Consider the following 11,186-nt stretch of genomic DNA (forward strand, 5'->3'; position numbering starts at 1 on the left):
AAAAACAAAACAACCCACAAAGTAACACTCACTTGTGGATACACCCAACACAGAAATCCTGTCAATAATGGACCTTCTCTGAAAAGGCATGTACTACCCCCACACCAATGCCTGGCGTCCAATGAGAAGTTGAGATAAACACTAACTTGAAACCTACTCAGACCCTTACTGGAAAAACTCCCTACTATGTGCCAAGGACTGTGTGTGTTCTCTTCTATGTGCACACAACCTTGGGATGTGTGTGGGGATGTTTCAAGCATGTGGCACCCTCCTGAGCGATGGAGGGTGACACAGCAGTGCATTTGGTGTGTGACAGCAGCTGAGTCTTAAAAGCACTTTGATGGCAATCTTTCTTAAAGGCATCACACCCTGCTTTACCCACTGAAGCTATACTGGAAATATCTTATGCATTTCTTGATGCCTCGGGTTTCTGGTTCTGGGTGTCCATCACTGATGTGCGCAGCCGTGACATCTTGTCAGCTTAGGTTGAGGGTCTCAGTGACTGAATGCCGTTGGTTTTGCCTTCAGGTGTAGCTGTACCTTGTTGCCCACAGGAGTCCTCTTCTGCTTGCTCCTTTAATCTGCATAGAAATCACAAAGTAAGACTGGTTGCTACTTATGCACCAAGGAGACTGACTGCAACCCCGTGATGGTTGTCACCTCTCTTCCAGAGAGGTGGGTACCACATACAGGCAGCTCGGCTGTTCTCCAGACGTCAGTCACAGGAACCACCTGCACAGCAGATTGCTATAAAGCAGACCTTAGCTTCCTCTAGAAACAGTGCTATACTTGAGGGTTGTGTTCTTAAAACAAACAAACAAACAAACAAACAAACAAACAAACGAGACAGATGTGAGCCCAAACATGCCATTGTTGGTGACTAAAGTGAGACACCTTCAATCCATTATCACCACTCCACGTTTGAGAGTCTGCATCCAGCCACAGACTGCTGTACACATCACAGCCTGGCCCCACATGTTAATGGTAAGAAGAGAGGCAGCTTGTTCCCGGTAAGTGACAAAGCCTCTCTTCTAACCGGGCCTGGTGGCTCCTGGGCCACTGCTTCTCCTTCCCACTACCCAGCCTCTCTTAAAAGTCCTATAAAATAGGCATTAAATGCTGTACACATCGGTTCCATGAGGGCCCAAGTGTACTATAAAGTACACACAACAGCTTATAAAAATGCAACTCCATTATAGCATACGCTTGGACTACCGGAGACCTAACATGTTAGCCACAATAAACCTTAATTGAGTCTTTAAATAATGATAATTCTGCTATCTTCTGTAATACACAGGGCCCTGAAGCAGGTGATGGGGTAGCTCATATTCTTATGAAAATCAAGTCCGTGGAAGCCCAAACTGATTTCCTTTAAAAAACCGCTTCCGGGTGTAAAGTTCAATTTGTCTAGCTTCTGCTTTATGATTTGGATATTGACATTATTTTTTGTCGCACCAATAGCAATAGGAAGCATCTGCACTATGTTCCTACAAGCCTGTGCTTACAGTTGGGGCTATGGGTTCTCTTTATGTGGCCCATGCCACCCTTACAATGATCCTATGAACTTGGCACCATCACCATCACCATTTCTTTTCAGATTCGGAAACTGAGGCACTGTAAGTTTGGCAGAACAATTGGGTCCAGAATGTGGCAGTACTTGGCTGCTTCCTTAAGATTTCTTTATCAAGCAGTGGGCTCTGAACCCTTTCAACGCCTTGGGTATATATATATATGTGTGTGTGTGTGTGTGTGTGTGTGTGTGTGTGTGTGTGTATGTATGTGTGTGTGTATGTGTATATGTATGTGTGTGTATGTATATGTGTGTGTGTGTGTGTATGTATGTGTGTGTGTATGTGTATATGTATGTGTGTGTGTATGTATATGTGTGTGTGTGTGTGTGTATATGTGTGTGTGTGTGTGTGTGTGTGTGTGTGTGTGTGTGTAATATTGCATATACAGTTCCGGCACTGGGAAGTCAGGCATGCTTGTCACTATCCTCCCTTGTGTTGTGTCTTGCTGTCTCTGTGACATCCTCTGTCTCCTGCACCACATCTGTAAAGTGAGGGGCAGCTCTGATGGATCTTCATGGAGCTCTGGAGCTGTGATCTCATTGCGATGTTTATAGGGAAGGGAGATCTCAGGTGCTCTGTTCAGTGCTTGAAGTATGAGAGAGCCCTTAAGGTCTCACAGGGAGTTGAGCAGTGTTTCTTGCTTCTCCGGGCCCCCACTGCGCACAACAGCACATTCTCTTTTGAATGTCTTCTTTATCTGATCCCCAAGCCCCTAAACCACTCTGAAAGGTATTATTCTTCATGCTGCAAACACACTTAGAAGCTGAGCCAATGGTGACACCAAGGTCTCCTGTGCTATGAGAAAGGAGAAAGGAACGTTCTAGTCTCCCCCAGAGGACCAGAGGAAGGAGGAGTATTCATCTATTCCTGCCATCTCCCTTCCTCTTAGGTGAGGTCCTAGCTCAGCAGCTACACAGAAGAGAAGGGAGCCCTGCTAAGGTGCTGATTGGTGCTGGGGCGGCGCTGGGGCTCAAGCGAAGCTCTACAGCATACTTCCAGGAGACTGTTGAGCACGCATCTGGACGGTGAGAGAATTCTGATGGTCCATTTGAGTCTGGAAACTGAATGGTCTGTTCCTGGGAGAAATTTATCTTGACCTAATTATTAAACAGTACAAAAGCAGAATTGCATCCTCCAAGTTATTGAAAGAAATGAGTAAGAATGGGCCTCTAATTTTGTTTGCCACTTGCCTCCGGCATTAAACTGACCCAGATTGTGAACCTCAACACTCAAGACTCCCTCCCAGTCCTCATGAGAGCAGGACATCTTATGGCCTTGGGGGAATCTGAGTTCATTTAGGCAACAATTGTGTACTGCACAACCACTTAGTGTGTGATGGGGAAGCCCCAGCAATGGAGGATGGCCCAGGGAAGGCTCGGAGGTTTCTTGGGATCTCGCTACTTTTAACAGGGATAGGTGCAGCGTCTGCCTACTTGGATTCAGCCATACTGGATGAGTGAATCACCTCCACCTGTATGTCTCCTCCTACAATCTAATACAGAATCCCCAGGGATAAAGAAGATGGGACACTCCTGCTCTCTGGGCTCCTCTGCTTGTCAGGGTGGTCCCTCCTTATCTACCCCATCTCTGTGTATCTGTCCCATGTTCTAAGACAGTGGCCGTGGGGCTGGCTCTGCTCTCAAGCCTTTTCTTGCTGAAGTCTTTCAGCTATATAGCAGGTGCCTCAAGCGCTGTCCAACTCAGGTCTCAATCTCCTTGAGACATCCACACCACCTCTTCCCTAACCTAAACGCGTGCCCTGTCTTATCCTCCATCCCTCTTCCAGCTTTTGTTGCTTTCCTGTCACTATGCTGATGCCTGTTCCCATGCCTTCCCCCATGTAAGTTATTCCCCCTGCACGGAGCATGCTCAGTCAGGTGCTTAAGTGCACTGAGTCCTACCTAAAATGAGCCAGAGGCCACACCAACCCCTGGAAGTTACACAATAAGAAGCATCCAATCTGCATCTCACAGGGCTTACATTCTAAAGGGATCCATGAGGGCAAACTATGAAATGAGCTAGCAAAATGGCAGCAAGTTATATTTAGTACCGTGTGGGAAACACGAGTGGTGATAGACTACAGAGAGACAACTGTAGCCCTCCGGGACAGAGAATGTCACAGGCTGAGACCTGCAGCACCAAGGCAGCTGTCTGTCTCTGGTGGAGCTTCAAGCTGACTCTAGCATACCCTTGGGACCTGTACATGAGTGACAGGGAGGCAACAGGCTCAAGGTGGGCAGGCAGGCAGGCAGCACCGCTCTGGGGGATTGTCTGTGGTAGCTGTTGCTTTCATCAATTAAAACTACATGACATTTAAAACGTTGCCACATTTCAAGCACCTGGTAGCCACACGTCGAATGGTGGGCACTATACTGTGGGAAGAGCCGGATTCTGTAACTCCTGTCTAGTTGAACTTTCTAAGAGTAAGGAAGAGCCGTTCACAGGTGTTAATCAAGGCGGTGACAAACCATCCTACCTCGGCCCCCATTGCAGTTCATTCCTGTTATCTGTGAAGAGTAATTCCCAAGCCAGATTCAGTCTCCTGTCTGGAGTCCATTATGCCTCCCTGTCCATATGCCTTGCCCGACATCATGAGACCCATGGGTCTTTATGACCTTGGGCAGCTTGAGGGAAGGACGCTGCTGTTCATTGCAGCATCTCTGGGTCCACATGCCTTATGCTTGTTTGGTATGAGCTTCCATCTTGCTCACAAACAAGCCCAGATGCAGACCCTTCCTGGACTCCCGAGGCAGCCGAGCTCAGTGCACCACAAGTCTTTGCCTCAACCGAGCATGCTCACCTCCCAGTCCATGCCTCTGCGTGTCCGTGTGAACATAAGGAGACTGTCTTTTTCAGTTCCAGGGGGACATTTATTCCAGGAACCCAGAATTTGTTTAACTCATGCTTTATCCAGAATTCCTCAAGAAAACCCCATCTAAGAAGTCATTTCACCAAGATTCCAATAAATCATGCCTCCCAGGAACCCTTAGGAGACTCTTTCAGAATTCTCAACCTTGGCTTCTCTCAGGGTACCGGATCAGAAATGGACAAGATTCTACCTTGATTCATGGTTGGTCTGGATGCTACTTTTCAACAGGCTGAAGGACAACTGGTCCTGGAAGATATAGGGGCATACAGAAGTCCTCCAGCCATGGTCTGGGAGATGGGAGAATGGAGAGAGCCTAGAAAGAGCAGGAGCCATGCCCACATCCTTTTGGCAAGCCCTCCAGTTGGAGGGAGAGAACATATGGCCAGGGCTAGAAACTAGCCATATCCCTGTAGGCAGACACACAGCCCAGATCTGTCCTGGAAGAGCCTGGGGGCAGGGCTGACAGAGGGAGGAGACAGGCATCAAGGGGCTGGGCAGGAGGTCCTGGGTGAATCTAGGGCGTCCTGGGCTAGCCAGCTAAAAGGTGAGGCCAGGGTGTACACCGAGGGCTCCTGGGCCACCAGGACTGTCTCAGAGCTGCCCTTCTGGTCTCTCTGGGTGGGGTGGGTGGGGCAATTGCCAGCAGGGAGGGAAGATGATGAATGGTAGCAAGGCTTCAGTCCAGTGCTGACTGACAGCTGCTGTCAGCAGTAGACTTGTCCTGCGCCCTGCCCTTCTGCCAACCCAGATTTTACTAGTTCCTCCTAACATGGTCTTCCCGAGGACACACCTTCTCTCTTGCCTCAACCTATAGATACTCTCCTGCTCTGTGATTCCCTGGTGGACCTCAGGGTTCGGTCATTTCCCCCCTACCCAGATGCCCAAACTCATTTCAGAATAGATGCCAGGAAGGACCCTGGAGAAACAAGAACAGGGTTCTAGAGCCAACAGAACAATGTGTGCGCCACAGCTTTGCCACGGCTAGCTGTGTGACCTTTGATAAGCCACTCAACCTCTTGGTACCTCAGTTTCTTCACTGGTAACATCGAGTTAGTAACATTCCTCACAGGATTCTTAGAGCCATTAATACACACACACACACACACACACACACACTACAAGGAATGCTGTAGGTATGTAATAGGAAGCATCACAAGAAGGGCTTGCCTCTTCCTCCTGTAGCATCCACCTTCTATGTATCTGCCAGTTTCCCACAATACCCAGGGCCACGTATACTGCTAAGGTCCTTGCTTCTTGATGGTAGGTCCCTCAAATATCCCCTTCCGCCATGGGGCAGGTCCATACTGTCTCCAGGGTCCACTCATAGCCTCTTTCTGACTGTCTCTGCCTCTTGTCTTTGTCCCTCTTAGAATTAATTCTTTTTCTATCATCAGTGACCTGCCACTACCCGTGGATACTTGGGAGGTGTAGGGGCCCTCTGAGACCCAGAAAGCCCTTTGACTTATAGAAATTGGCAAGTTGGCATGGACAGGCCTGAAGGGGTAGGCTTGTGTTGTCATCCTCAATATCTGGCCCTACTTCCTCCAACCTCAGGAGGACTGGTCTCCCTCTCCCTTTTTGGTAGATAGTGGGGTAAGGATGGGATGACAAACTTGATGCTTCAGAGGCAAGGGAGACGGTAAAGTCCCCAGAACAGGCCTGAGCTGGGGAGTGCTGCTGTTATAATTTTCTTGTAATGTCTTAGCTGGGAAAGTTGCTAGTTTTCAGGAGGTGGAGCCACAGCCCATGGTGGGAGTTGCATGTGGTAGGAACGTGGGGTGTGTGCCTGAGAGCCCAGCAAGGCCCAGTGCTCTTCTTTCTGTCTCACCGTCACCTGCCCAGTCCCAACCCCAGGCCTGCACAGCTTGCTGGTGATTTGATGAGTAACCTGCCCTTGCCTGCAGACGGCAGCCACACCCAAAGCAGCTGGCACCCCGCATTTCTTCTGCTCTGAGCTGCCGGGCAGGCAGCCTGCCAGGCCATGGATGGGCACTGGTGGGAGCCAAGACACTCCAGCACCTTAAGCCAGGCTAAGAATCTGCTGAGTGTCAAAGCCTCCCATCTGTATTGCCCCATCCAGCCACCCAGGGCTTCCTGTGAAAAGCCAGGCACCTCATTCAGATCACCGGGAATAAGCCACAGCACCTCCCCCCAGCTATGTTCAATAACACCCAAGCTGTGGGCTGAGACTAAGGGTCTTCCACCCACTGGCCCTGAGTAGGAGCCATGACTGGTCACTGTGGCTCTCTCTGCCAGGCATAGCTGCTGTTGCACCAGAGCCCACCAAATCAGCTCTGTCCATTGGGCTCCTTCTCAAACTACCCCATAGTCTTCAATTCCTTCACCCTAGAGAACCTCTCCCTCCCTCCCTCCCTCCCTCCCTCCCTCCCTCCCTCCCTCCCTCCCTCCCTCCCTCCTTCCCTCCCACAAGTCTTACAGCACATTGCCAACCCCTGTGCCCACTTTGGCACATCACACTCCCCCTTCTGTGCACTCTAAGCTCTCTGTGTCACCAGCACACCCACTCCCACACTCTGAATACTTAAATGGCTTGATAAATGCCGAGCTAGCCAGCCTGCATTCCATTCATATGTTCTGTTATGACATCCCTGTCACCAGACCCCATGTTGGAAAGCACCCACAATGGCCTTAACCTTAGGTCCTGCTGGGGTACACAGGCAGGGCTTGGACCTATTTTGACAAGGCGTCCTTGAGGATTTGAGGGGGTCCGTTGTTACCCTAACCTGCCAATCCTCTCCAGACTCAGGGCTCCACTGTCCTCACAGCTACTAAGGGAGTAGAGTGGAGAGGCAGGGGAGCCGAGGAAGGGGCTTCTCACGCCTTTCCAAAGCAGCGTCTGGATGTGCTACCCACCGCCAACCCTGTCCTTGACTGGCATGCTCCAAGAGCCTTTGCTGGGCCAACAAAGACCAAGTGGCCTCTATCACAAGAGGGTTTCGTCCCCTTTCCTACTCTCTTGGAAGCTGCTCAATAAAATGGAGCTGAGTGGCAAGAGGCATGAGCCCAGGACTCTCTCGTTGACTCCTGAGACAGCCTAGGCAGCTATCCCAGCTCTATGACTGTGGAGCTCAGGCTGAGGGCAAGGAGACTACCGGAAATGGCTGGTGGTGTGGGAAACAGGATTTGGAGAACCCGTAGGATCCATAGAATACTGGAGTAAGCACAGAAATGGAGAAGGTAGGCTTGAAGCTTAGGGCAAAGAGTTTTGGTTTTATTGTTACAAGGGGTGACCATTTGGATGCTCACAAAGTGTAAGCACATTCAGGACCACTTGTTGGTTCAGGTGAATTTGCCTGGATGTCAGTTTAGGTAACTCTCACCTCTGTTTAGTGCTTTATAGTCTTGGGTTCCTGTGCTGTGTCTCTTGGGATGTACCCCTCAATTCCTTGAGAAGTTGCATCATTATCACACATACCCCCTTCCCTTCCTGAAGGATGAGTCTTGGAGAAAGACTGTGACTTGTGCAAAGCTAACAGTACTTAGTGGCAGAGCTGGTGTCTCCAAGTCCTTGATATGTTACCCTCCATCACACACACACACACACACACACACACACGCCTTAAGACATCTCAAAGAGGAAAAAGCTGCCAAAGGGCATAGACTTCAGGGGATGTTTTAGTGGGTGGAGTAGTGTCCCTGACAAATATCAACATCCCTACCACTGGAGCTTGTGGAAAGGGTTCTTTGCAGGACCACAGCTGAGATCAAGGGCTTTCCTAAGAGAAGGGTGGATGGAGGCCTGAGCCATAGAGGGGACCACATGCAGATGGAAGCAATGATAAGACCTCAGCTGCCACATGGAAGGGATGCAAAAGCCACTGGAGACTGAAAGAAAAATGAAACAGAGCTGTAGATGGAGCTGACAAGGCCAAGCCCTTGATTCTGGGCTTAGGGCACCCAGGAGCGGGAGAGAATAATTCCCTACTCTTCTAAGATACAAGGTCATGGGAGTTGGAGCACAAGGAATTGATGCTGGTGTTGAATCTGAAACTCCCTGGTGGATAGCATAAGCTACTGGCCTCTCTCAGCAACAAACTCACTTGGCATGCATCTTGATGGGGACAGAGACTCATCACTAGGGATGGAAGGTGCCAGAATGACACCATCCCTCAGCAATGGCACAGTATAGAGACCAGCTCTTGTCCAGCACTAGGAAGTCTACCACTTACTCCCCTCTCCCCTCCCACCTTGATGCTTGGTTTCTCTCAGTGCTGAGAGAAGAATGATGCCCAGTGACTCTCGGCAAACCAAAGTGGCCATGGAGACGTCACTTCTCTACCAGGAGGAATTTATGAAGGCAGTTACACCTCTCTGCCAGGAAGTCAGAGGGGCCTAGCCTCTAATAACTGCCAGTCTCTCAGCCTGACGGCCCGTCATTTTCATACTTTCCTACTTAATGGGATGTCTGCAGGCAGTCAAAGCAACACAGCCACAATTAAACACAACACAAGACATAATAGGACTTTGTCTTTCTATGGGCCTTTCATTGAGAACTCAGACAGCAGTCAGGCTCTGGGGAGAGCACTTGTTACTTTATAATAGGGAGACTGAGGTTCTGCCCAAGGATAGAGCCAGCATAGGGCCTGATCGAGTTACCCATTGGTGCATGTGGTTCTAAAGGCCTGTCTGGCGCCCCTGCTTGTCAGGCATATAGCAGAAATCATCTTTTGTTTGTTTGTTTTACTTTTTTTTTTTTTTCTGGATTGGTATCTTCTGAGAGATGACCAGAATGGGGTCCAGCCAGCCTGTCCAACTCAATGAGGTATGAAGGACTGGTGGGCAGAGGTGGCACTGAGGTAGGAAGCATTGGTCTACATAGCTCTTTGTTCTTCATTTGACCTTATACAATGCAGAGTTCTGGACCTGGCTTGGCTACCAATCTGCTCTGTGACTTTGGACAAGTCGCTGGCCCTGTCTGAGTTTCGGTTTGCTTGCTTATAAAAGGAGCAGGTGGGAGTAGATAGATGCTCTAAGTCAGTAGTTCTTAGATCTTAAGGTGCATCTAATCCCTGAGGAATCTTGTTAAAACACAGACTGTGGTGCAGCAGGTATGGGGCGGGGCCCGAGGCTCTGCATTTCTAACAAGCTCCCAGGGGTAGGCCATGCTGTAGGTTGCACACTTAGAGCAAGTTAGCTAATCATGGCCTGTAAAATGCCATCAACTCATTGTCACCGCCGTCCCCAGGGTACTAGCTGGGGGAAAAAAAAAAAAAACAAATAGGCTAACATGTGTAAGAGGACTTTATAAGCTGCAAGACCTTCAACAAACACAAAAGAGCTCCCATAATATGATTAAGGCTTTGTGCTCGAAACCAGAGGGCTGGGCTCAAGGTCAAGTCCTAACACCTCTCACCAGCTAAGGACTCCTCCGTGAGCATTTCGCTCCACATGTCTATGGAATAGGGGGGTGAGGCAGGGGTGGGGAGGGGGGAGTATATCAACCTCACGGGCCTTTTGAGAGAGTAAGATGAGATAGGACCATTGAACTCTAGACGCAGGAGATCCTGTGTGTGATGACAAACATATCAGTTCTCCCCGGAGTCACAATCCAAGATGGAGGATGGAACAGTTGCCAGAACCTGAAGCATCCACCCACACCTTCCCTTGTTCCCCACAACTGAACTTCAACTCCTTGGGTCCTAAGGCCTCCCATGGTGCCCCAGGATCCCCTACAGTTTCTACAGTCTTGGAGAGTAGACCTCCAGTTTCTCTGCCCGGTCCCCAGGACTTTACTCCTGCAGCTGGAGAATCTCTGGCCTCTGCTGCTAACATAGTTGGGAGTGCAGCTGGCAGGCAGTCAGGGAGGATCTGCACTTCTTCTTTTCCCCTGGGAAACCACCTGCTGTCTGATGTGTTTGAGGTTTGGCACAAATGACTGAGAGTTTCCATGGTGATGATAAGCTTGTGGGATTCCCCACACAGCCTAGTCTCCCATCCACTCTTGGCCTGGGAGATGCATCTAAGGGTCTTCCTCCAACACGTGGCTTCTCCCTTCTAAACCATCCACCTAGCTTGAGCCATTTGCAGGCAGAGTCTGTGGACAGCCAAAAGCCGCAGTGCATAGCCCTGTGGAGAGGGCTTAGGTACTGCCTCTCTTCCAACCCGTAGCAGTGAAGTCTGGTTATGTCTAAACAGAACAATTACTCTAATTGCTGTTTGTGCTAATTATCCTGTCATCATTGGTCAGACAGTAGGATAGCATTACTCATTCCCATGGCCGTGGAACAGCAGCCTGCTGTAGGGCCCAAGCCTCTGGAGAGGTAGAGCCAGAGTGTAGACCCGAGTGCACGGTCCGTCCAAGGCTCCAGATCCACCGTGCCCCACAGTAGGCTGGGAGCCTTTGGGTGTGATTAGTATGTCTTAGTTTCCAGGTAGGAAGGTTCAGGTTTGCTGATGCGCAGATTTTATATAATATACTTAAATGTGCAGGGAAGGGCAAATTACCATATTATTCATAGTTCTGATGATGATGACGATGGGGGGAAAAACTCAACTTTCCTGTTTAAAGTAAGTAAGGGATTATTTGTAACAGTCTTGTTTGGAACCACTCTAAGTCACTGTGTGAGTAACCAGTTCAGGACTGTTCCTGCCTCGCTGATGGTTCCCTGCCCTGCTTCCTCCTGCCCAGATGAACTCTCATGGAGAGTGCTGTCGGGGGGATTCTGTCCTGTGCCCTATTTTTATAGTACTTTGTTGAGGGATGTGGTGGTCCCCAGAGACAGAGA

Source organism: Mus musculus, chromosome 1 (assembly GCF_000001635.26).
Source record: "Mus musculus strain C57BL/6J chromosome 1, GRCm38.p6 C57BL/6J".
Classification (NCBI taxonomy): Eukaryota; Metazoa; Chordata; class Mammalia; order Rodentia; family Muridae; genus Mus; species Mus musculus.